The sequence below is a fragment of the Argopecten irradians genome, unplaced genomic scaffold, assembly GCF_041381155.1.
Source record: "Argopecten irradians isolate NY unplaced genomic scaffold, Ai_NY scaffold_0064, whole genome shotgun sequence".
Classification (NCBI taxonomy): Eukaryota; Metazoa; Mollusca; class Bivalvia; order Pectinida; family Pectinidae; genus Argopecten; species Argopecten irradians.
The window spans coordinates 19,385-46,650 of record NW_027187531.1 but is presented as its reverse complement, the minus strand read 5'-3'; the positions used below and the strand labels follow the sequence as shown (position 1 = coordinate 46,650).

At 41.1% G+C, this 27,266-nt stretch overlaps 2 long non-coding RNA genes across 3 annotated transcripts in view; both read left to right on the top strand.

Annotated features, from left to right (window-relative positions):
* LOC138311617 (uncharacterized) overlaps window positions 1–27,266 on the top strand; it is a 76,310-nt gene that overhangs the window by 32,318 nt on the left and 16,726 nt on the right. The gene's annotated exons all lie outside the window — the stretch shown is intronic.
* Window positions 15,745–17,312, top strand: LOC138311618 (uncharacterized). The gene is made up of 2 exons (XR_011206692.1): window positions 15,745–15,848; window positions 16,069–17,312. It is a non-coding gene; the product is annotated as an uncharacterized lncRNA (long non-coding RNA).

Here is a 27,266-nt window from a genome sequence, read left to right as displayed (position 1 = left end):
CCTAACATTGCTCAGCCAGGGACCTGGGACCTTCATTGGGCCCCTTCAATATGTTCAGTCAGGTGTATCACAGCTAACAACACCTGTATTATATGTACCTTATCCCAACCCCAGGAGGTAAATTTATAGCATGCTGTTCTAAGGTGGCAGCCTCAGCTCTCTACCTATATATACATTGTACTCATCACACAAATACATAAAGTTAATGCTAGTCAATAGGGATATGTATTTCAACTGGTTGTTGCATTTTAATAAATTTGATAATGAAGCCTTATATCTTACTTATAAATCCTTGTTTGTATATAATTAAATTAAAGAATATAATCAAAATACCTGGTGTATAATTAAGAAAAACATTTATTTCAAGATTATTGGAATATCCAATTCCATCAAATTGCTTTTTATTAATTTTTTTTTGACACTGACTATTCTGACTATGTATATAAAATACCATATTATACTGTTTATAAATTTGATCAAAGAGGGAGAAAAGCCTACATCATACTTTTTTCATATTGAAAATAGAAATTTTACCCCAAAAATAATCCCAAAAATACAGAAGGAGAATGGTGACATAATCACAAACCAAAATGATATTTTATTTGAAGTTCAATCTTTTTACACTGATTTATATAGCTTTAGAGAAGTGAACAATATTAATTTAGATCATTATCTCAATGGTTGTGAGGTTCCCAAATTAAGTAATTTTGAGTCAGAAAGGTTAGAAGGTTACATAACTATGGATGAAGCAAGTAACACTCTGAAAAGTATGAAAAATAATAAAAGCCCAGGCTCTGATGGCTTCACAGTAGAATTTTTTAAAATGTTTTGGAAATATTTAGGAGAGTTCATTGTAAGATCAATTAATTGTAGTTTCTCAACAGGTCAATTTTCTATAACACAAAGACAAGGCATTATTACATGTCTACCAAAGGGGGATAAACCACGCCACCTTTTAAACAAGAGGCCCAGAGGGCCTGTATCGCTCACCTGGTTTGTAATGCCAAGTAATGTTCTGAATACAGGTTCATTGTTTCTTTTCTGAAGGAATTTTAATATTAACCTCTAAATCCCCTATTGGGCCCCACCCCTCCCGCCCCCAGGGGGTCAGAGCCAAAATTTATACAAGTTCTGTTCCCCTTCCCCCAAGGATGATTATGGCCAAATTTGGTCACAATCCAAGCAAAACTCTAGGACAAGAAGTGATTTATAGGATTTACCTCTATTTCCCCTATTGGGCCCCACCCGTCCTGCCCTCGGGGGGCCAGAGTCAAAATTTATACAAGTTCTGTTCCCCTTCCCCCAAGGATGTTTGTGGCCAAATTTGGTTACAATCCATGCAGAACTCTATGACTAGTAGCGATTTAAAGGATTTACCTCTATTTCCCCTATTGGGCCCCGCCCCTCCTGCCCCCGGGGGGTCAGAGCCAAAATTTATACAAGTTCTGTTCCCCCTCCCCCAAGGATGTTTGTGGCCAAATTTGGTTACATTCCATTCAGAACTCTATGACTAGTAGCGATTTAAAGGATTTACCTCTATTACCCCTATTGGGCCCCGCCCCTCCTGCCCCCGGGGGACCAGAGCCAAAATTTATACAAGTTCTGTTCCCCTTCCCCCAAGGATGTTTATGGCCGAATTTGGTTACAATTCATGTAGAACTCTATTACAAGTAGCGATATAAAGGATTTACCTCTATTTCCCCTATTGGGCCCCGCCCCTCCTGCCCCCGGGGGACCAGAGCCAAAATTTATACAAGTTCTGTTCCCCTTCCCCCAAGGATGTTTGTGGCCAAATTTGGTTACAATTCATGTAGAACTCTATGACAAGTAGCGATTTAAAGGATTTACCTCTATTTCCCCTATTGGGCCCCGCCCCTCCTGCCCCCGGGGGACCAGAGCCAAAATTTATACAAGTTCTGTTCCCCTTCCCCCAAGGATGTTTGTGGCCAAATTTGGTTACAATTCATGTAGAACTCTATGACGAGTAGCGATTTAAAGGATTTACCTCTATTTCCCCTATTGGGCCCCGCCCCTCCTGCCCCCGGGGGACCAGAGCCAAAATTTATACAAGTTCTGTTCCCCTTCCCCCAAGGATGTTTGTGGCCAAATTTGGTTACATTCCATGTAGAACTCTATGACTAGTAGCGATTTAAAGGATTTACCTCTATTTCCCCTATTGGGCCCCGCCCCTCCTGCCCCCGGGGGACCAGAGCCAAAATTTATACAAGTTCTGTTCCCCTTCCCCCAAGGATGTTTGTGGCCAAATTTGGTTACATTCCATTCAGAACTCTATGACTAGTAGCGATTTAAAGGATTTACCTCTATTTCCCCTATTGGGCCCCGCCCCTCCTGCCCCCGGGGGGTCAGAGCCAAAATTTATACAAGTTCTGTTCCCCTTCCCCCAAGGATGTTTGTGGCCAAATTTGGTTACATTCCATGCAGAACTCTATGACTAGTAGCGATTTAAAGGATTTTCCTCTATTTCCCCTATTGGGCCCCGCCCCTCCTGCCCCCGGGGGACCAGAGCCAAAATTTATACAAGTTCTGTTCCCCTTCCCCCAAGGATGTTTGTGGCCAAATTTAGTTACAATCCATTCAGAACTCTATGACAAGTAGCGATTTAAAGGATTTACCTCTATTTCCCCTATTGGGCCCCGCCCCTCCTGCCCCCGGGGGGGTCAGAGCCAAAATTTATACAAGTTCTGTTCCCCTTCCCCCAAGGATGTTTGTGGCCAAATTTGGTTACAATTCATTCAGAACTCTATGACTAGTAGCGATTTAAAGGATTTACCTCTATTTCCCCTATTGGGCCCCGCCCCTCCTGCCCCCAGGGGACCAGAGCCAAAATTTATACAAGTTCTGTTCCCCTTCCCCCAAGGATGTTTGTGGCCAAATTTGGTTACATTCCATTCAGAACTCTATGACGAGAAGCGATTTAAAGGATTTACCTCTATTTCCCCTATTGGGCCCCGCCCCTCCTGCCCCCGGGGGGTCAGAGCCAAAATTTATACAAGTTCTGTTCCCCTTCCCCCAAGGATGTTTGTGGCCAAATTTGGTTACATTTCATTCAGAACTCTATGACAAGTAGCGATTTAAAGGATTTACCTCTATTTCCCCTATTGGGCCCCGCCCCTCCTGCCCCCGGGGGACCAGAGCCAAAATTTATACAAGTTCTGTTCCCCTTCCCCAAAGGATGTTTGTGGCCAAATTTGGTTACATTCCATTCAGAGCTCTATGACGAGTAGCGATTTAAAGGATTTACCTCTATTACCCCTATTGGGCCCCGCCCCTCCTGCCCCCGGGGGACCAGAGCCAAAATTTATACAAGTTCTGTTCCCCTTCCCCCAAGGATGTTTGTGGCCAAATTTGGTTACATTCCATTCAGAACTCTATGACAAGTAGCGATTTAAAGGATTTACCTCTATTTCCCCTATTGGGCCCCGCCCCTCCTGCCCCCGGGGGACCAGAGCCAAAATTTATACAAGTTCTGTTCCCCTTCCCCAAAGGATGTTTGTGGCCAAATTTGGTTACATTCCATTCAGAACTCTATGACAAGTAGCGATTTAAAGGATTTACCTCTATTTCCCCTATTGGGCCCCGCCCCTCCTGCCCCCGGGGGACCAGAGCCAAAATTTATACAAGTTCTGTTCCCCCTCCCCCAAGGATGTTTGTGGCCAAATTTGGTTACAATCCATGCAGAACTCTAGGACAAGTAGCGATTTATAGGATTTACCTCTATTTCCCCTATTGGGCCCCGCCCCTCCTGCCCCCAGGGGGGGACCAGAGCCAAAATTTATACAAGTTCTGTTCCCCTTCCCCCAAGGATGTTTGTGGCCAAATTTGGTTACAATCCATGTAGAACTCTATGACAAGTAGCGATTTAAAGGATTTACCTCTATTTCCCCTATTGGGCCCCGCCCCTCCTGCCCCCAGGGGACCAGAGCCAAAATTTATACAAGTTCTGTTCCCCTTCCCCCAAGGATGTTTGTGGCCAAATTTGGTTACATTCCATTCAGAACTCTATGACAAGTAGCGATTTAAAGGATTTACCTCTATTTCCCCTATTGGGCCCCGCCCCTCCTGCCCCCGGGGGACCAGAGCCAAAATTTATACAAGTTCTGTTCCCCTTCCCCCAAGGATGTTTGTGGCCAAATTTAGTTACATTCCATTCAGAACTCTATGACTAGTAGCGATTTAAAGGATTTACCTCTATTTCCCCTATTGGGCCCCGCCCCTCCTGCCCCCGGGGGACCAGAGCCAAAATTTATACAAGTTCTGTTCCCCTTCCCCCAAGGATGTTTGTGGCCAAATTTGGTTACATTCCATTCAGAACTCTATGACAAGTAGCGATTTAAAGGATTTACCTCTATTTCCCCTATTGGGCCCCGCCCCTCCTGCCCCCGGGGGGACAGAGCCAAAATTTATACAAGTTCTGTTCCCCTTCCCCCAAGGATGTTTGTGGCCAAATTTGGTTACATTCCATTCAGAACTCTATGACTAGTAGCGATTTAAAGGATTTACCTCTATTTCCCCTATTGGGCCCCGCCCCTCCTGCCCCCGGGGGACCAGAGCCAAAATTTATACAAGTTCTGTTCCCCTTCCCCAAAGGATGTTTGTGGCCAAATTTGGTTACATTCCATTCAGAACTCTATGACAAGTAGCGATTTAAAGGATTTACCTCTATTTCCCTTATTGGGCCCCGCCCCTCCTGCCCCCGGGGGTCAGAGCCATAATTTATACAAGTTCTTTTCCCCTTTCCCCAAGGATGTTTGTGGCCAAATTTGGTTACAATTCATGTAGAACTCTATGACAAGTAGCGATTTAAAGGATTTACCTCTATTTCCCCTATTGGGCCCCGCCCCTCCTGCCCCCGGGGGGGTCAGAGCCAAAATTTATACAAGTTCTGTTCCCCTTCCCCCAAGGATGTTTGTGGCCAAATTTGGTTACTTTCCATTCAGAGCTCTATGACAAGTAGCGATTTAAAGGATTTACCTCTATTACCCCTATTGGGCCCCGCCCCTCCTGCCCCCGGGGGATCAGAGCCAAAATTTATACAAGTTCTGTTCCCCTTCCCCAAGGATGTTTGTGGCCAAATTTGGTTACAATCCATGCAGAACTCTATGACAAGTAGCGATTTAAAGGATTTACCTCTATTTCCCCTATTGGGCCCCGCCCCTCCTGCCCCCTGGGGACCAGAGCCAAAATTTATACAAGTTCTGTTCCCCTTCCCCAAAGGATGTTTGTGGCCAAATTTGGTTACATTCCATTCAGAACTCTATGACAAGTAGCGATTTAAAGGATTTACCTCTATTTCCCCTATTGGGCCCCGCCCCTCCTGCCCCCGGGGGGGTCAGAGCCAAAATTTATACAAGTTCTGTTCCCCTTCCCCCAAGGATGTTTGTGGCCAAATTTGGTTACAATCCATGCAGAACTCTATGACAAGTAGCGATTTAAAGGATTTACCTCTATTTCCCCTATTGGGCCCCGCCCCTCCTGCCCCCAGGGGACCAGAGCCAAAATTTATACAAGTTCTGTTCCCCTTCCCCCAAGGATGTTTGTGGCCAAATTTGGTTACAATCCATGCAGAACTCTAGGACAAGTAGCGATTTAAAGGATTTACCTCTATTTCCCCTATTGGGCCCCGCCCCTCCTGCCCCCGGGGGACCAGAGCCAAAATTTATACAAGTTCTGTTCCCCTTCCCCCAAGGATGTTTGTGGCCAAATTTGGTTACATTCCATTCAGAACTCTATGACTAGTAGCGATTTAAAGGATTACCTCTATTTCCCCTATTGGGCCCCGCCCCTCCTGCCCCCAGGGGGCCAGAGCCAAAATTTATACAAGTTCTGTTCCCCTTCCCCCAAGGATGTTTGTGGCCAAATTTGGTTACAATTCCATTAGAACTCTATGACAAGTAGCGATTTAAAGGATTTACCTCTATTTCCCCTATTGGGCCCCGCCCCTCCTGCCCCCGGGGGACCAGAGCCAAAATTTATACAAGTTCTGTTCCCCTTCCCCCAAGGATGTTTGTGGCCAAATTTGGTTACATTCCATTCAGAACTCTATGACTAGTAGCGATTTAAAGGATTTACCTCTATTTCCCCTATTGGGCCCCGCATCTCCTGCCCCCGGGACCAGAGCCAAAATTTATACAAGTTCTGTTCCCCTTCCCCCAAGGATGTTTGTGGCCAAATTTGGTTACAATCCATGTAGAACTCTATGACAAGTAGCGATTTAAAGGATTTACCTCTATTTCCCCTATTGGGCCCCGCCCCTCCTGCCCCCAGGGGGACCAGAGCCAAAATTTATACAAGTTCTGTTCCCCTTCCCCAAAGGATGTTTGTGGCCAAATTTGGTTACAATCCATTCAGAGCTCTATGACAAGTAGCGATTTAAAGGATTTACCTCTATTTCCCCTATTGGGCCCCGCCCCTCCTGCCCCCGGGGGACCAGAGCCAAAATTTATACAAGTTCTGTTCCCCTTCCCCCAAGGATGTTTGTGGCCAAATTTGGTTACAATCCATGCAGAACTCTAGGACAAGTAGCGATTTAAAGGATTTACCTCTATTTCCCCTATTGGGCCCCGCCCCTCCTGCCCCCGGGGGACCAGAGCCAAAATTTATACAAGTTCTGTTCCCCTTCCCCCAAGGATGTTTGTGGCCAAATTTGGTTACAATCCATGCAGAACTCTATGACAAGTAGCGATTTAAAGGATTTACCTCTATTTCCCCTATTGGGCCCCGCCCCTCCTGCCCCCGGGGGACCAGAGCCAAAATTTATACAAGTTCTGTTCCCCTTCCCCCAAGGATGTTTGTGGCCAAATTTGGTTACATTCCATTCAGAACTCTATGACTAGTAGCGATTTAAAGGATTTACCTCTATTTCCCCTATTGGGCCCCGCCCCTCCTGCCCCCGGGGGACCAGAGCCAAAATTTATACAAGTTCTGTTCCCCTTCCCCCAAGGATGTTTGTGGCCAAATTTGGTTACAATTCCATGCAGAACTCTATGACAAGTAGCGATTTAAAGGATTTACCTCTATTTCCCCTATTGGGCCCCGCCCCTCCTGCCCCCTGGGGATCAGAGCCAAAATTTATACAAGTTCTGTTCCCCTTCCCCCAAGGATGTTTGTGGCCAAATTTGGTTACATTCCATTCAGAACTCTATGACAAGTAGCGATTTAAAGGATTTACCTCTATTTCCCCTATTGGGCCCCGCCCCTCCTGCCCCATGGGGACCAGAGCCAAAATTTATACAAGTTCTGTTCCCCTTCCCCCAAGGATGTTTGTGGCCAAATTTGGTTACATTCCATTCAGAACTCTATGACTAGTAGCGATTTAAAGGATTTACCTCTATTTCCCCTATTGGGCCCCGCCCCTCCTGCCCCCGGGGGACCAGAGCCAAAATTTATACAAGTTCTGTTCCCCTTCCCCCAAGGATGTTTGTGGCCAAATTTGGTTACAATTCATGTAGAACTCTATGACAAGTAGCGATTTAAAGGATTTACCTCTATTTCCCCTATTGGGCCCCGCCCCTCCTGCCCCGGGGGCAGAGCCAAAATTTATACAAGTTCTGTTCCCCTTCCCCCAAGGATGTTTGTGGCCAAATTTGGTTACAATTCCATGCAGAACTCTATGACAAGTAGCGATTTAAAGGATTTACCTCTATTTCCCCTATTGGGCCCCGCCCCTCTCTGCCCCCGGGGGGACAGAGCCAAAATTTATACAAGTTCTGTTCCCCCTCCCCCAAGGATGTTTGTGGCCAAATTTGGTTACAATCCATGCAGAACTCTAGGACAAGTAGCGATTTAAAGGATTTACCTCTATTTCCCCTATTGGGCCCCGCCCCTCCTGCCCCCGGGGGGGAAAGAGCCAAAATTTATACAAGTTCTGTTCCCCTTCCCCCAAGGATATTTCTGGCCAAATTTGGTTACATTCCATGCAGAACTCTATGACAAGTAGCGATTTAAAGGATTTACCTCTATTTCCCCTATTGGGCCCCGCCCCTCCTGCCCCCGGGGGACCAGAGCCAAAATTTATACAAGTTCTGTTCCCCTTCCCCCAAGGATGTTTGTGGCCAAATTTGGTTACAATCCATGTAGAACTCTATGACTAGTAGCGATTTAAAGGATTTACCTCTATTTCCCCTATTGGGCCCCGCCCCTCCTGCCCCCCGGGGGGTCAGAGCCAAAATTTATACAAGTTCTGTTCCCCTTCCCCCAAGGATGTTTGTGGCCAAATTTGGTTACATTCCATTCAGAACTCTATGACAAGTAGCGATTTAAAGGATTTACCTCTATTTCCCCTATTGGGCCCCGCCCCTCCTGCCCCCGGGGGACCAGAGCCAAAATTTATACAAGTTCTGTTCCCCTTCCCCCAAGGATGTTTGTGGCCAAATTTGGTTACATTCCATTCAGAACTCTATGACAAGTAGCGATTTAAAGGATTTACCTCTATTTCCCCTATTGGGCCCCGCCCCTCCTGCCCCTGGGGGACCAGAGCCAAAATTTATACAAGTTCTGTTCCCCTTCCCCCAAGGATGTTTGTGGCCAAATTTGGTTACAATCCATGTAGAACTCTATGACTAGTAGCGATTTAAAGGATTTACCTCTATTTCCCCTATTGGGCCCCGCCCCTCCTGCCCCCGGGGGACCAGAGCCAAAATTTATACAAGTTCTGTTCCCCCTTCCCCAAGGATGTTTGTGGCCAAATTTGGTTACATTCCATGCAGAACTCTATGACAAGTAGCGATTTAAAGGATTTACCTCTATTTCCCCTATTGGGCCCCGCCCCTCCTGCCCCCGGGGGGTCAGAGCCAAAATTTATACAAGTTCTGTTCCCCTTCCCCCAAGGATGTTTGTGGCCAAATTTAGTTACAATCCATGCAAAACTCTAGGACAAGTAGCGATTTAAAGGATTTACCTCTATTTCCCCTATTGGGCCCCGCCCCTCCTGCCCCCGGGGGACCAGAGCCAAAATTTATACAAGTTCTGTTCCCCTTCCCCCAAGGATGTTTGTGGCCAAATTTGGTTACAATCCATTCAGAACTCTATGACAAGTAGCGATTTAAAGGATTTACCTCTATTTCCCCTATTGGGCCCCGCCCCTCCTGCCCCCGGGGGACCAGAGCCAAAATTTATACAAGTTCTGTTCCCCTTCCCCCAAGGATGTTTGTGGCCAAATTTGGTTACATTCCATTCAGAACTCTATGACAAGTAGCGATTTAAAGGATTTACCTCTATTTCCCCTATTGGGCCCCGCCCCTCCTGCCCCCGGGGGACCAGAGCCAAAATTTATACAAGTTCTGTTCCCCTTCCCCCAAGGATGTTTGTGGCCAAATTTGGTTACAATCCATGCAGAACTCTATTACAAGTAGCGATTTAAAGGATTTACCTCTATTTCCCCTATTGGGCCCCGCCCCTCCTGCCCCCGGGGGACCAGAGCCAAAATTTATACAAGTTCTGTTCCCCTTCCCCCAAGGATGTTTGTGGCCAAATTTGGTTACAATCCATGCAGAACTCTATGACAAGTAGCGATTTAAAGGATTTACCTCTATTTCCCCTATTGGGCCCCGCCCCTCCTGCCCCCGGGGGGTCAGAGCCAAAATTTATACAAGTTCTGTTCCCCTTCCCCCAAGGATGTTTGTGGCCAAATTTGGTTACATTCCATTCAGAACTCTATGACAAGTAGCGATTTAAAGGATTTACCTCTATTTCCCCTATTGGGCCCCGCCCCTCCTGCCCCCGGGGGATCAGAGCCAAAATTTATACAAGTTCTGTTCCCCTTCCCCCAAGGATGTTTGTGGCCAAATTTTGTTACAATCCATTCAGAACTCTATGACAAGTAGCGATTTAAAGGATTTACCTCTATTTCCCCTATTGGGCCCCGCCCCTCCTGCCCCCGGGGGGTCAGAGCCAAAATTTATACAAGTTCTGTTCCCCTTCCCCCAAGGATGTTTGTGGCCAAATTTGGTTACATTCCATTCAGAACTCTATGACAAGTAGCGATTTAAAGGATTTACCTCTATTTCCCCTATTGGGCCCCGCCCCTCCTGCCCCCGGGGGGTCAGAGCCAAAATTTATACAAGTTCTGTTCCCCTTCCCCCAAGGATGTTTGTGGCCAAATTTGGTTACAATCCATGCAGAACTCTATGACAAGTAGCGATTTAAAGGATTTACCTCTATTTCCCCTATTGGGCCCCGCCCCTCCTGCCCCCGGGGGACCAGAGCCAAAATTTATACAAGTTCTGTTCCCCTTCCCCAAAGGATGTTTGTGGCCAAATTTGGTTACATTCCATTCAGAACTCTATGACTAGTAGCGATTTAAAGGATTTACCTCTATTACCCCTATTGGGCCCCGCCCCTCCTGCCCCCAGGGGACAGAGCCAAAATTTATACAAGTTCTGTTCCCCTTCCCCCAAGGATGTTTGTGGCCAAATTTGGTTACAATCCATGTAGAACTCTAGGACAAGTAGCGATTTAAAGGATTTACCTCTATTTCCCCTATTGGGCCCCGCCCCTCCTGCCCCCGGGGGGTCAGAGCCAAAATTTATACAAGGTCTGTTCCCCCTCCCCCAAGGATGATTATGGCCAAATTTGGTCACAATCCAAGCAAAACTCTAGGACAGGAAGTGATTTATAGGATTTACCTCTATTTCCCCTATTGGGCCCCACCCGTCCTGCCCCCGGGGGACCAGAGCCAAAATTTATACAAGTTCTGTTCCCCTTCCCCCAAGGATGTTTGTGGCCAAATTTGGTTACATTCCATTCAGAACTCTATGACAAGTAGCGATTTAAAGGATTTACCTCTATTTCCCCTATTCGGCCCCGGCCCTCCTGCCGCCGGGGGACCAGAGTCAAAATTTACACAAGTTCTGTTCCCCTTCCCCCAAGGATGTTTATGGCCTAATTTGGTTACAATTCATGTAGAACTCTATTACAAGTAGCGATATAAAGGATTTACTTCTATTTCCCCTATTGGGCCCCGCCCCTTCTGCCCCCGGGGGACCAGAGCCAAAATTTAAACAAGTTCTGTTCCCCTTCCCCAAAGGATGTTTGTGGCCAAATTTGGTTACATTCCATTCAGAGCTCTATGACGAGAAGCGATTTAAAGGATTTACCTTTATTACCCCTATTGGGCCCCGCCCCTCCTGCCCCCGGGGGGTCAGAGCCAAAATTTATACAAGTTCTGTTCCCCTTCCCCCAAGGATGTTTGTGGCCAAATTTAGTTACATTCCATTCAGAACTCTATGACAAGTAGCAATTTAAAGGATTTACCTCTATTTCCCCTATTGGGCCCCTCCCCTCCTGACCCGGGGGATCAGAGCCAAAATTTATACAAGTTCTGTTCCCCTTCCCCCAAGGATGTTTGTGGCCAAATTTAGTTACATTCCATTCAGAACTCTATGACAAGTAGCGATTTATAGGATTTACCTCTATTTCCCCTATTGGGCCCCGCCCCTCCTGCCCTCGGGGGACCAGAGCCAAATTTTATACAAGTTCTGTTCCCCTTACCCCAAGGATGTTTGTGGCCAAATTTGGTTACATTCCATTCAGAACTCTATGACTAGTAGCGATTTAAAGGATTTACCTCTATTTCCCCTATTGGGCCCCGCCCCTCCTGCCCCCAGAGGACCAGAGTCAAAATTTATACAAGTTCTGTTCCCCTTCCCCCAAGGATGTTTGTGGCCAAATTTGGTTACAATTCATGTAGAACTCTATGACAAGTAGCGATTTAAAGGATTTACCTCTATTTCCCCTATTGGGCCCCGCCCCTCCTGCCCCCAGGAGACCAGAGCCAAAATTTATAGAAGTTCTGTTCCCCTTCCTCAAAGGATGTTTGTGGCCAAATTTGGTTACATTCCATTCAGAGCTCTATGACAAGTAGCGATTTAAAGGATTTACCTCTATTACCCCTATTGGGCCCCGCCCCTCCTGCCCCTGGGGGATCAGAGCCAAAATTTATACAAGTTCTGTTCCCCTTCCCCCAAGGATGTTTGTGGCTAATTTTGGTTACAATCCATGCAGAACTCTAGGACAAGTAGCGATTTAAAGGATTTACATCTATTACCCCTATTGGGCCCCGCCCCTCCTACCCCTGGGGGACCAGAGCCAAAATTTATACAAGTTCTGTTTCCCCTCCCCCAAGGATGTTTGTGGTCAAATTTGGTTACAATCCATGCAGAACTCTAGGACAAGTAGTGATTTATAGGATTTACCTCTATTTCCCCTATTGGGCCCTGCCCCTCCTGCCCCGGGGGGGACAGAGCCAAAATTTATACAAGTTCTGTTCCCCCTCCCCCAAGGATGTTTGTGGCCAAATTTGGTTACAATCCATGCAGAACTCTATGACTAGTAGCGATTTAAAGGAAATGTTGACGGACGGACGGACGGACGGACGGGACGGACAGACGACGGACGCCGCGCCATGACATAAGCTCACCGGCCCTTCGGGCCAGGTGAGCTAAAAACTGGAGACCAATTACTCTTTTAAATACTGTTTATAAAATTGCATCTGGTGTTATCTCTCATAGAATTCGGTCGTTGCTAGATAAATTAATAAATGAAGATCAGACAGGATTCTTATCAGGACGCTATATTGGAGAAAATATTCAAACACTTTATGATGCTATGTGTTATGTAGAAGATCTAAACATTCCAGGTATGATACACTTGATAGACTTCAAAAAAGCTTTTGATTCTGTTTCTTGGGAATTTATTGATAATGTGTTAAATTATTTCAATTTTGGGGTGGGTATTAGAAAATGGGTCCAAACATTACATAATAATGTATCGTCTTTTGTAAATCAAGGTGGAAATCTTTCCTTGCCCGTCTCTATCAAACGTGGTTGCCGTCAGGGAGATTCGATTGCCCCATACATTTTTGTTCTTTGCGTAGAAATACTAGCTGCTAGAATTAGGTCAAATGTCGAAATAAAAGGTATCCAAATTGATAATGTAGACATCTTGAACTTGCAATAAGCTGATGACACAGGTCTAATACTAGATGGTTCAGAGATATCATTAAGGGAATCAATAAATGAATTAAACTATTTTGCTAAAATATCAGGACTAAATGTCAACACCAGTAAAACACAGGTAGTATGGATAGGAAGCAAAAAGTACAGTGAGGAAAAGTTTTTTCCAGAATATAATCTTTTACGGGGTAGAAACAAATTCACTTTTTTGGGAATTGATTTTTCGATCAATTTAAGCGAGATTCCAGAAATGAATTTTGATAAAAAAATTGTAAAATTAAAGTCAATACTTAACATGTGGAGTAAACGCAGACTAACTCCAATAGGAAGAATCAACATAATTAAATCTTTACTTATTTCTCAGCTTAATTAATTATTTATCACCTTACCAAACCCATCAGACAAGCTTCTTTCAAATTTAAATTCTCTCTTATTTGAATTTCTATGGGGTAGTAAATCTCATAAAATTAAAAAAGATGTCATTATTCAGAACTATAAGGATGGGGGACTGAAAATGATAGATGTGCAAACCTTTATAGACTCTTTAAAATTAGGGTGGATAAGGAGAACTTTGTATTCTACAGGAAAGTGGAAATCACTATTACATTATTGTATAAATATTGATAAAATGTAGAAATGTGGGAATGAATATATCAAACAATACCTAATCAACTGCCAAAACATGTTTTGGAAAGATGTTCTCCAATGTGTATTTAAGTTGAATAATTCCCCAATATCAATCCAATCTAGATCTAGATATAAACAAGAAACCATATTGAAAACAAAATTATGTTATATAATGCAGATATTAAAGTTGGAAATAAATGTGTATTTTATCAAAACTGGTTCAATGCTGGTGTAATTACCATCAATGACCTTATTAAGAATCCTGACAGCTTAACCTTTTTCACTTTCAACAAGTTTTCAAATATTTTTAACATTCATACTAATTTTCTACAGTTTCAAGGTCTTGTTTCTGCAGCCAAGAATTTCCTTCGAAAAATAAAATTGAATTTAAATTTATATAATTTAAGTTTATACAAACACAATTCTAAACATGGATGCAACTTTACATCTTATGTCTTTTTTTGCGTTTTAATGTTAATTATTAATTACCTTAGTATGTTTTTTGTACATTGTTGTATTAGTGTTTAGTAGAAATATGTGTGTATTTTCATGTTTTGGTGTTTTAGATAAATACTGTTGTTTAAATTTTACCGCCAAATAGGATAATAAGTAAGCTAAGTCTATGACATCATTGACCAGTAATTATCAGCTCTATTAATAGTAATCACGTGACTTGAGTGACCAATGGTCAAGCGTTTAGGTGACGCTAAGAACAGTCTTTGTTTTTGCTTGGGATGAGGAAGCTGGACTCACGTACACTGGTTATTTTTGACGACCCACCCTCCAACCCCATGCTATCACCAAGTTCAATGTTCATTTTTAGGTGGTATATATATGTTATGATAATTTAGTTTTAATCATTTCTAATTTGTCAAGTCTTTTGCATGTTCCTAGACCTTGCGCATGATATCTAAATCCTGCATGAATCGGGTTTCACCCATCTAACCTGCTGGGTTCCCCACAGGTTTGCCTTTAGTATAGTTACCTTCTCCTGGCATAGCTTATCTAGCCTGTTGGGTTCCCTACAGGTTTGCCTTGTGTAGTTACCCTATCTGAGCTTCGCTCATCTAACCTGCTGGGTTCCCCACAGGGTTGCCTTTAGTATAATTTTTTCCTGATCGGGTTTCGCCCATCTACCTGCGGGGTCTCCCACAGGTTTACCTTTGTACCTTATCTGTGTAGTTACCTTATCTGGGCTCCGGCCATCTAACCTGCTGGGTTCCCCACAGGTTTGCCTTTAGTGTAGTCACCTTATCTGGGCCCCGCCCATCTAACCTGCTGGGTTCCCCACAGGTTTGCCTTTAGTGTAGTTACCTTATCTGGGCTCCGCCCATCTAACCTGCTGGGTTCCCCACAGGTTTGCCTTTAGTGTAGTCACCTTATCTGGGCTCCGCCCATCTAACCTGCTGGGTTCCCCACAGGTTTGCCTTTAGTGTAGTTACCTTATCTGGGCTCCGCCCATCTAACCTGTTGGGTTCCCCACAGGTTTGCCTTTAGTGTAGTTACCTTATCTGGGCATCTAACCTGCTGGGTTCCCCACAGGTTTGCCTTTAGTGTAGTTACCTTATCTGGGCTCCGCCCATCTAACCTGCTGGGTTCCCCACAGGTTTGCCTTTAGTGTAGTTACCTTATCTGGGCTCCGCCCATCTAACCTGCTGGGTTCCCCACGGTTTGCCTTTAGTGTAGTTACCTTATCTGGGCTCCGCCCATCTAACCTGCTGGGTTCCCCACAGGTTTGCCTTTAGTGTAGTTACCTTATCTGGGCTCCGCCCATCTAACCTGCTGGGTTCCCCACAGGTTTGCCTTTAGTGTAGTTACCTTATCTGGGCTCCGCCCATCTAACCTGCTGGGTTCCCCACAGGTTTGCCTTTAGTGTAGTTACCTTATCTGGGCTCCGCCCATCTAACCTGCTGGGTTCCCCACAGGTTTGCCTTTGTGTAGTTACCTTATCTGGGCTCCGCCCATCTAACCTGCTGGGTTCCCCACAGGTTTGCCTTTAGTGTAGTTACCTTATCTGGGCTCCGCCCATCTAACCTGTGGGTTCCCCACAGGTTTGCCTTTAGTGTAGTTACCTTATCTGGGCTCCGCCCATCTAACCTGCTGGGTTCCCCACAGGTTGCCTTTAGTGTAGTCCTTATCTGGGCTCCGCCCATCTAACCTGCTGGGTTCCCCACAGGTTTGCCTTTAGTGTAGTTACCTTATCTGGGCTCCGCCCATCTAACCTGCTGGGTTCCCCACAGGTTTGCCTTAGTGTAGTTACCTTATCTGGGCCCGCCCATCTAACTGTGGGTTCCCCACAGGTTTGCCTTTAGTGTAGTTACCTTATCTGGGCCCGCCCATCTAACCTGTGGGTTCCCCACAGGTTCCTTTAGTTGTAGTTACCTTATCTGTGTAGTTACCTTATCTGTGTGTTACCTTATCTGGGCTCCGCCCATCTAACCTGCTGGGTTCCCCACAGGTTTGCCTTTAGTGTAGTTACCTTATCTGGGCTCCGCCCATCTAACCTGCTGGGTTCCCCACAGGTTTGCCTTTAGTGTAGTTACCTTATCTGGGCTCCGCCCATCTAACCTGCTGGGTTCCCCACAGGTTTGCCTTTAGTGTAGTTACCTTATCTGGGCCCCGCCCATCTAACCTGCTGGGTTCCCCACAGGTTTGCCTTTAGTGTAGTTACCTTATCTGGGCTCCGCCCATCTAACCTGCTGGGTTCCCCACAGGCTCGCCTTTAGTGTAGTTACCTTATCTGGGCCCCGCCCATCTAACCTGCTGGGTTCCCCACAGGTTTGCCTTTACTGTTGCTATTTATCTGGGCTTCGCGCCATTTGGCCTGTCGAGTTTCCCTCAGGCTCGCCTTTTGTTTAGGTATCTTAATCAGATTTTGCCCATATAACCTACTGGGTCGCCCACATTTTGTCTGTCATGTAGTTACCTGAAACGGGCTAGACTCACTTTACATGTGAAGTTTCCAATAGGTTTTGCTATTGTGTATTCATTACTGGGAATATCTCGAATGTATAATACAAGATAATACAAAAATTTACTCGGTAATTGTTAGTCTGTATATAATGCTTAGAATGATCTCAATTGCAACATGTTGTTTTGATAAGTTCCTTATAATCGTTTCCGATTGTTCACATATTGGTCAGGTAGAATATAAATAATCTGATTTACTTTTATTTTGATAATAATCTGTCTCGTTATATAGATGGTCATTTTTAAAGGTGTTGATCTGCTGTAATTCAGATATCAGAGGATGATATGTTGTATGTAAAGATTGTCATTTAGTTAATTTCAAGTTTTATTATATATTCCAATTGTAAGAACCTTGTTTTTTATCGTCGCACTATCTTTGTTTGCTAGCTAGCAAGACAATCTGGTCCAAGCAACTTACAAGATTGTTTTCTCATAAGTGTAATATTGTATGTGGTATACAAGTTATTTCATTACATTACATTATTTCAACTTTGGGCTACTCTGAAGGTTATTTAGTCTTGGCTGGCCTTATAATTCAACATATTTGAATTTTATCCCCCAATTCGGACATACATATTTTTATAATTAACAACCCCGCATCTAAGGAAATTCCCCTGGTGCTTTGGGGTATTCAGATATATTTTAATTACTAAAGTAATTTTTATATCCTAAATAACTTACAGAGTAGCCCCTAAGAAATGCCAAAATTTATAATGTCAAAGTAATAAACTCAGTTTAATTTGTCTTGTGTGTTTGTGTTATTGTATAAATGTACAATCGCATTTGGAGATACTCCCTCTACCCATTATACCACTTGAATTTCAGATTTTCTTTAAGAGTCAAAAGGGGTCTAAAGATTTTTATAACTGTTTGATTACTCCTGCTGTTACACCAACAGGTACATGGAAGTGGAACCTTGAATTTGACTATGATAAAAAGAAAAGGACTTTTTGAGAGTTTTGATTATTTTCTTGAAATCCTGTTTATCCACTTCTTAATGAATAAAGACACTCTACTCTTTGGAGTAATTTCACCACATGCTAATGTGGCTGTTAATGAAATCTTATTATTAAGCATTATATTTATAAAACAAAATGTCTCTATAAAACACTTAACATCAATGCACTTGTAAATGTTATAAAAGATCACTACAGTATCCAGAAATATATATTTTTTAATAAAAGCGATTCCTTTCAAATGAAATTTGAAAATGATTGGAAAAAATGGTTGCCATTGTTAGGAATATGACATTTAAGGTTTTTTTTTTTGTTTTTTTTTTTTTGTTTTTTGCATCTTTTTTTTTTTTTTTTTTTTTATATGGCTCTCATATCCATATTATTATATCATACAAGGTTTTTTATATGTCCGTCCATACCCTGGCAAAGCACCAAATATTTTGGGAGGTCCCTGATCACATGTTATTTATTAATGTATGTTTTCCCATTATGTGTGAGATCTCTCTTTTTCTTAAAATTGGATAGCTTTGCTATGGCTAATCGTTGTGAAATGAAGTGTTTATATATCACAGTATGTAGTCTCCCCCCTTTCTTTTGTCAGTCCATGTTTTGTCATTATGTCCATCCATGTTACTAGTTGTCATTCTGATACTACACGTACAATATAAGTCTGTCAATCCTGTTTTAATGTCTGCCTGTTTGTTCGTCCATGTTTTCTGTTTTGTTTACTCTTCCTGTTCATCTCATTGTGATGGTGTCAATACATGTTGTATACTTTTGTTTTGTTTATCTGTCTCTGACTCTCTGGTCTTCAAATTTTTGTATTTGTTTTTATTTGTATCGTTACCTACCATTAATCTGTAATAATAAGATGTATGAATGTGCAGGCTGAGTGTGTGTATGTGTGTTCACTTTGCATGTTATTTTTTGTATGTAATTCTATATCTGTACAATCTTAATATATATAAAAAAAAGGCCCACACTTTTGAAAAATAAAAAAATTATAAAAAAAATATTATAATGTTTAATAAGTACCTGATCTAAATTAATTTTGATCATGATATATACATATACATGTATTATTGGTAAATGTTTAATAAGTACCTTATCTAAATTAATTTTGATCATAATATATGCATGGTTGTGCCAAACATGCTTGATTTACGCATAGTACAGCTCCCGTCAGCTCCACTTCACGGCTGTCTGTCATTACAATAATTTACATGTAGGAGCATCACTTACTATGCTTTACCAGCTAGTTTTTACCTCACCCTAATCTATCCCCAGGATACGATGTACATGTCTACCGAGGCTCTCCAACATGCATGTAAATGTACGTGGTATCTTATAAAAATGGTATTTATGTATTTCAAATTCATAACGAAAAAAATGTCTGTTTAGGGTTACATTGGCAAAAAAAGTGGGTCGGTCGGTCGGGAGAACTTTTTCTTCTATTTGTTTTAGTGTCTTTCACTCTAAAATGATGGATGGAACCGGAGTCTGAGATCGAAATCCTGACTTTTTTTTGTAGAAAAGTGGAAAAAAAATTAGGGTCGAGGGTAAAAAATTAGGTTCGGTCAGGTAACCCTAAACAAACATTTTTTTGGCCTTATGTATATGATTTTTAAACGGTAAAGTATCTTTGTTTGTCTTAACAAACTTCCATTGAAAACATGTACAAAGATACTGGCCCCATTCAGATAAAGCCGTACAAACACAGAAGGCAACGATTCTGCCCTCTGGCCATTTATCGATGGTCACCTTGAGGTCCCTGAATATAGCTGGATACTGTGGCTTACCTATATGTTTGACAAATAGTGATTATTGGACTACAGTGGCTAGGAAGATGAAACGTAATGGGGTGGGGGGGGGCAAAGGTCCTCAATATTTCGTAAACCCCCCCCCCCCCTCTCGCGCGCCCCACACCCACAGGAGATATACTTTTTCATATATCATTACATATAATCCTTGTACACATCTATAGACAGTGGCTTCGCTAACTGGAAATTAATGAATACGCAAATTAGCGTGCGAGTTTGGGGGGGGGTCTGGGGTATCCCCTGGAAAAACATTACGATTTAGAATGACTGAGATGAGTTTTACAATGAATTTTGATGTTTTTTTGAGCGCCGAAGGCGCTAGATTTTGGTGTATCGCGGGTCCGGGGGTCTCCCCTGGGAAAATTTTTTACAATTTAGAATGGCTGAGATGAGTTTTACATTGCATTTTGTTGAATTTGCGAGCGCCATAGGTGCGAGATTTTTTTTGGGGGGGTACGGGGGTCTCCCCATTCATCCATTTATGGGATGAAACATCATTGGGGAAGGACAATCATATTTTATATACCTGGTAAATGAGTCTGGTCCGACCCCTAGGGGCTGAGGGATGGGGCCCAAAAAAGGGCAAATTTTTCTTAATTTTAGCTTTAAAATCCTACACCTCCTTCATCCTTAAATGGATTTCATCTATATTTAGTGTAAAATATCATTGGGGAAGGACAATCATATTTTATATAAATGAGCCTGGTCCGACCCCTATGGGCTGAGGGGTGGGGCCCCAAATGGGCAAATTTTCCTAATTTTAGCTTTAAAATACTACTTCTCCTTCATCCTTGAATAGATTTCATCTATATTTAGTGTAAAATATCATTGGGAAGGACAATCATATTTTATATAAATGAGATAGGTCCGACCCCTAGGGGCAGAGGGACGGGGCCCAAAAAGGGGAAATTTTCTTAATTTAAGCTTTTAAATCCTACTCCTCCTTCATCCTTAGATGAATTTTATCCATTTTTGGTGTGAAATATCATTGGGGAAGGACAATCGTATTTTATATAAATGAGTCTGGTCTGACCCCAAAAGGGCAAATTTTCTTAATTTTAGTTGGCCCACTTCCTGTTTTCAGATTTCGGTCTCCTATCTCAATGAAAATTGGTCTATAGGGGTTTAAATTGATTCCGAACAACATGCAAACATTTTCATAAAGATTTTGGTATTCCAAGATGGCCGCTAGCCTACTTCCTGTTTTCAGGTTTCAGTCTCTGATCTCAAGGAAAATTGGTCTATAGGGGTTTTAATTGATTCAGAAGGGGGAACTTTAGGTGAGGACAATCATATTTTACTAGTGGGCGACACCTGAAGGAATGTCGCAGATGAAATGAAGAGAATTGCGAACGGGATTTAACTCTAGCTTAGAGAGCGATTTCAAGTAGCTCAGGAAATAATATCCCACAGTTTAAAGTCATTTTACGATTTAAGTCTATTTGACCCTTGTGACTGTGACCTTGAATGAAAGTCAAGGTCCTTCATTTGATCAAACTTGGTAGTCCGTCATCTCAGACTACAAACGTAATACCATAACTACAGATCTTTCCAATGTTAGTCTACATACAAAGTTTCATTAAGATCGGTTAATATTTACTGAAGTTATCGCATTCACAAAGTCCAATAATAATTATTAGTGCAAAGGGCGATAACTCCGTAAATTACAGTCAAATCATGCTGATTTTCGAACTCGTCTGAGATCTTTCTAATGTTAGTCTACATACAAAGTTTCATTAAGCTCCGTTCATATTTACTCAAGTTACCGCGTTCACAATGTCCAATAATAATTATTAGAGCAAAGGGCAATAACTCCGTAAATTACAATCGAATCACGCTGCTGTCGAACTTGTCCGAGATCTTTCCAATGTTAGACTACATACAATGTTTCATTAAGATCGGTTTATATTTACTCAAGTTACTGTGTTCACAAGGTCCAATAATAATTATTAGTGCGAAGGGCAATTACTCAGTAAATAACAGTCGCACGACGGAGGACGCACGACGACGGACAAAAGACTATGGCAATAGGTCACCATAACCTACAGATGACCTAATAAAAATGTAGAGTAATTAAGCTTCTCCAATGAAATAAAGCAAAATAACAATGATTACATAGTATTTAACCCTGACATATGATTTTAATTCATAATCACAGACACTTGAAAGTGACAATTCTGAATATGCATTAAATGTTAATTTATATTGGAATAAACCAGTTCTTCTGAAAGGTGAAGTTGTAATTGGTATCACTGTGATCTGCCTACAGGCATGTACTGTGGAGTGTTCCGTGTTTGTAGTGTAAAGAAATAAAGAATATAGGCTGGACATTAATTAATCAAACAAACAAGCTCGCCAGCCGAACTTGAACCCAACCACATCAGTGGAGAAATGTTCAGAACTACTCAAATCACTTTTACCTTTTAAGATGCATTATTTTGTCTTAAAAGTAGCTTTCCCAAATAAAAGTAGCACCAAAATGGCTATCAAATGATTTTATGTATCCCTTGTGAAAAATCTGCCTTGGTATGCAAAATTATTTTTTCATTATTTCTATTCATTTATGGCCCCTGGGGACAATCCGACATGCATTGTTTATTATACCGAAAATCCGCTAATCTATTTAATTAATAATATTACTTAAATCTGTGGTGATCGAGTAAATATTTCCGTGTTAAGTATATAAGCTTTGTCTGTCATCGTTGTGCAATTGGAAGGGGAGATAACTCTGTGTGAAAGATGAACGGTAACTATTGGGACATGCACCTCATGTCTTATTTCTTAGCCATGTGATATATTTCAACTAATCACAGACACTGATATTTAGCATTATACTTGGAGACACTCTTCTATAGCTCAAAAATGACTAAAATAGAAAATTACCTCCCTGTATTCAGTCCCACTGAAGTTTCTGTAATAATAAATATGGAACAGCTTACCAGGTAATACTTTAATAAAGGTACAATTCAGCCTTAGAGTACATTAAAATTTGCACATATATCAGAAACAAACCAGTTCTAATATAAAGATATTAGATTTGTTGGTTTTACTGTGATATGCCAGAAAAGCCCAATGTAGTGAAATGTATGTGAAATGTTCAAACTTGCTTACTGTCCGCCATTACACATATAGTGGTCCGATGTCTTGTATGCCGAGCACTGGCCCGGCCTTGCCAGTGCAGTAAAATATTTTTGGTCCAGAACTACCCAAATCGCTCGATTTTCAGTAGTGTATTTACTTTATTAGATGCATGTTCTTGTTTAAAAATATTTTCATCAACACATAACGTGCATGACTTTGGCATGGGTATGGGTACAGCGTACATGTTGTACCTGCTTAATCGTATTGATCAACAATTTGGAATTGCAATCAAAATACTTAACAATGTCGTGGAATTTGTCGATATTCTTGTTATATGTTTAATAAGGAATGTAGAACAACACATTTATGTCATAGTGGTTATGTAACAAAATTAGCCTCACTGAATTGTTCATTTCAGAATTTGGTAATTGAAAGCACACCCTTTCAAAGTCAGTTTTCAGTAGTAATAGAGAAATTCATTGTTTTTAATTTCATAATTGAATCAATCTACTTATACCATCTTTTCCTATTAGGGCCAACTTTAGATTGCTTTTACAATACTGATCCATGAAGAATGTTTTTTTTGCAGTGTTACAGCACTGTAAGTATAAGGCCAAAGTGGCCGACATATTACCACAAGCCCTCCACCTCTGGGATGCGAGTTTAAATCCCATGTGGGGCAGTTGCAAGGTACTGACCACTGGTTGGTGGCTTTTCTCAGAGTACTCCGGCTTTCCTCCACCAACAAACCTGACATTTCCTTACATGGCCCTGCATGGCTGTTAATATGACATTAAACTCATAAAACTAAAACCATAAATACTCAATGACATCACCAATATCAGCACAAATCCTACTGACACTGTTGTTCTGCAATAGATAAAATGATTCTCAATCTAATAATAATCACATGATATGAAAGATTTGGAAATGTCATGTATATGACATCACAAATTTTGTATAATTACTGGAAATATGTATTTTTATGAATAATTATGTAAAAGTTGCCGCTAACCCCATTTTATCAAATAGAGTTTTTCTTCAAAAAAAAAAAAAAGAAAAAAGAAATTGGTAACAGTCGACAATATCATCCTGGCCCAACACTCAATCTCTTACAAATACATACATTTTAGTAAACAAGAAAAGTTAAATAATGTTTTTACAAGAATATCAAAATAACACTATAGTATTCAAACAAAAACAATAATTTTAGCTGAATCATTTAACATTAACCTTGATTACATACCATGAAAATGTGAAAATAAGCCAATTACCTCCCCTTACCCATCCCTGGTTAAAATCTTGGTTTTGACCAACCTGAACAACATCGGGCATTACACATAAAACCTGAACGACATCGGGCATTACACATACAATGTAATACATGTGATTTATCTCCCATCGGTTGCTCCGGTTGGGTTCGGACAAGATTTGGTCAATTTATAGAATATCAAAGGCACATGTCAGACTTAGAAATCTAAACATATTCATTCAACTGTTAAACATAGCTGTACAAAAGTATATATAATTTATCTGCACAACATATGCAATTGCATTATGATATTCAGATAGTATCCCTCCATTTCCTGTGCTCTGCCAAATATCATGACTTTTGACCCAAAATTGCAGAAAATTGTACATAATACATTTCAAAGAATCCTTCAAAAATATTCAGTCTGTGAAGGAATATGTATCTGTTTGTATTTTCTATGGAATTTGTCAGCATGGGGAGATAACTCCATATTGCAGGAAATTTTGAGCACCAGCCATCCCATAAACTTACAAACCTGGTGTTATGTGTTTTGTTATGTAAGTTGTTGTGCATTAAATACATACTGTTTCTTTAAATTAGATAAAAAAACACAATGAACAGAAAAGGATGGATGTATAGAGCATCGGGTAATGGGTATGTCCACACCATTGGTCTTTTAATGAAGCAACCCGCCCCCACCACCCTCGGATAAAAAATATGAATGCGGTTTTATTATAATTTAAAAGTCATACATCTAAGATCAGTATTACATGAATATTAATAACATTATTAATTTATTATGTTATCATACCATTTAGTGAGGCGCTATAAACATGGTATAACAAGAGAAGAGACATGTTGATTTTAATTATGAAAAATACAGCCCCCCCCTACCTAACACACACTATTTATGATAGGGTGCACATTTATGTATATTGTATGTACATATACATGTGTGCCAGTATATATATGTACATGATGCATGTGTACACATGGACTTGCTCATTCCCTAATCCCATTTTATCAAAAATAAACTGTTTCCTTAGATAATATCTCTTAATTATTTAGCATTATGGTGCTAAGTAATTTTGAAAATTAACAAAACAGCAAATTACCTCCCTTTACCAAATCCAAGTGAAAACTTTTCAATGACATGTAGTTCAATAATTAATGGTATGAAGCTATAGTACAGCTAAATAAAGAATAACAAAGCGGTGAATTTGTGCATGCCCTTTCAAAGCCAGTTTTCAACATTTTAAATGGCAAATCATGATCAATTTTTGAAAATAAGGTTTTGACTTATATTTGAACCATGCAGTGTCATTTAGGGATTTGTCAGACATAATGATGGAGGAAGCCTAAATGAAAAAGGTGTAAAAAAAAACATATCTATGTAATTAACAAACTCAAAGAAAATTAAATTTCCTTCGGTATAGTTAATTGTGTTTATTGATCATTTGATCATAAATAAATTGAATTTGTGTTTTTAGTGTTGGGTTTTTTCCATGTGTTTGGGGGGGGGGGGGGGGGGGGTACTGTGTCTGTATACATCACTTATAGCTTGAAAATTTTTGTTTAACTTAGTATTATAACTGTTTGCCATGTATTAAAATTCAAACATATAACATGTGTACATTGTACATGTACCGAAATACATGTGTATATATATATATGTAGATGTAAATGTAGATCTACAATAATATCTTATCTTTGTTGAGGTTTTATTCTAAGTTTACAAAATGTCAAGTACTGTAAACCAACTTTTTTCTCCCCAGTACTGTACATGTATGTTTTCCATTTTAAAAAATACGACGCATACCGGTACATTTTGTATGTGCCAGGTTCAGATCGCGGAGAAAACCCGGAGTACCAGGAGAAAAACCACAAAAAAAAATAAAAAAATGAGTACCTAGTAACTGCCCCCACATGGGATTCAAACTCACTATCCGACCCAGAGATATATACTTTTTTCACATTTACTTTTTTTAATACATCATTACATATAATCCTTGTACACATCTGTAGACAGTGGCGTCGCAAACAGGAAAATTAAGGAGTACGCGCCGAAGGCGAGTATTTCTGAATATTTTGAAGGTTCGGGGGTTTCCCCAGGGAAAAATATATAGAATGGCCGAGAGATGTATTTTAATGATTTTGTGAGCGCTGAAGGCACAATATTTTGGTGTTTGGGGGTCTTCCTGGAAAAAAAAATTACGATTTAGAATGGCTGAGATGAGTTTTACGATATATTTTGATGATTTTAAAGCGTTCTTACATGGTCATTTTTCTATTTAAAGTTACCTGCATCTAGAAATGATAATTGTGAATGTTGTCATATCATCATGCAACCCTGCTCGATCTGAACATACTGGCTTCACACCATCGGTTCATTGTTGTGTAACTCAAAATAATAATGAATTAATTGTCTTGTCTTACATAGATAATTTATCTCTGCTAAGACGTATAAACAAATTAATCTTTTAAAAGACATTTTTTTTAAATAGAAGAATTCATTGATGGACATTTTGAGTCTAGTTCATGTGTATTGAATTTTTTATTATTAAAGGTTTGAAGATTACATGCTTTAACGTTTTAGGAAATGCAAAGCACAGCAGAAAATTTTCTAAAATGTAAAATGAAGAACAAAAAATTTGCAGGACGACCCCTTTTTTCTTTCAAATGTGCATTTTTAGAACATTTCAGTCGGCGAAAATGGGCGGGCAAAAAGACAGGTTTGCCCCCCCACCTGGGGAACGGGGCAAGGAAGGGGGTTGGCAGACCTGTTCTATGTTTCTATGCTCTATTAACACACATACATACGTTACGGCCTAATTGTCAAAGCCATGTCTGCTGTTTTCCACATCAGTTACATAATTGTTTTATGTCAATATTTACAAAAATGTTGTCAAGGAAATCAAATGTCCTAAGACAGTCAATGACATTCATTCAATGTTTTGATTCAATTCTATTAGATTTATGAATGCAGTCTTCAAATTATAAATCTCAGCACTAACCCAACTCAAATCCTTAAGAGAATAGTCAGGGCCTAAGCCCTGGGTAAAAATTTGGATTACTCTTAATTTTGTTTATATGTAAGAATGGCGAAATCAGGCATGGATTCAACGTGTCAACCGAGATAATCATCCAACCTCACACAGACGTCATTATTATCTGCAATGTACAAAACATATAACATGGCTGAAGAGGTTGACGATCAGTGTGATATTTACATGAATGCAAATTTTCATAACGCTGGTCAAGCTGATGATTCCTGCCGGCATCCTAATTATATATATATAATTACTGCGCAGTTGTTGACTATACACAACACAGCAAAATTGTAAAATTAATCTTCATTGTTAACATTATTGACCCCCCTCCCCCCACCAGTTTGTACAATAACTTAAGCAATTATTATGTGTCATGTAAAACTGCGGTGCATACAAATGCTTCTGATAATGTTGATGTTGATCATATATCCATTGTCAAACAAACTGGTACATTTTTAGCTCACCTGGCCCGCAGGGCCGGTGAGCTTATGTCATGGCGCGGCGTCCGTCGTCCGTCGGCGTCCGTCGTCGTCCGTCTG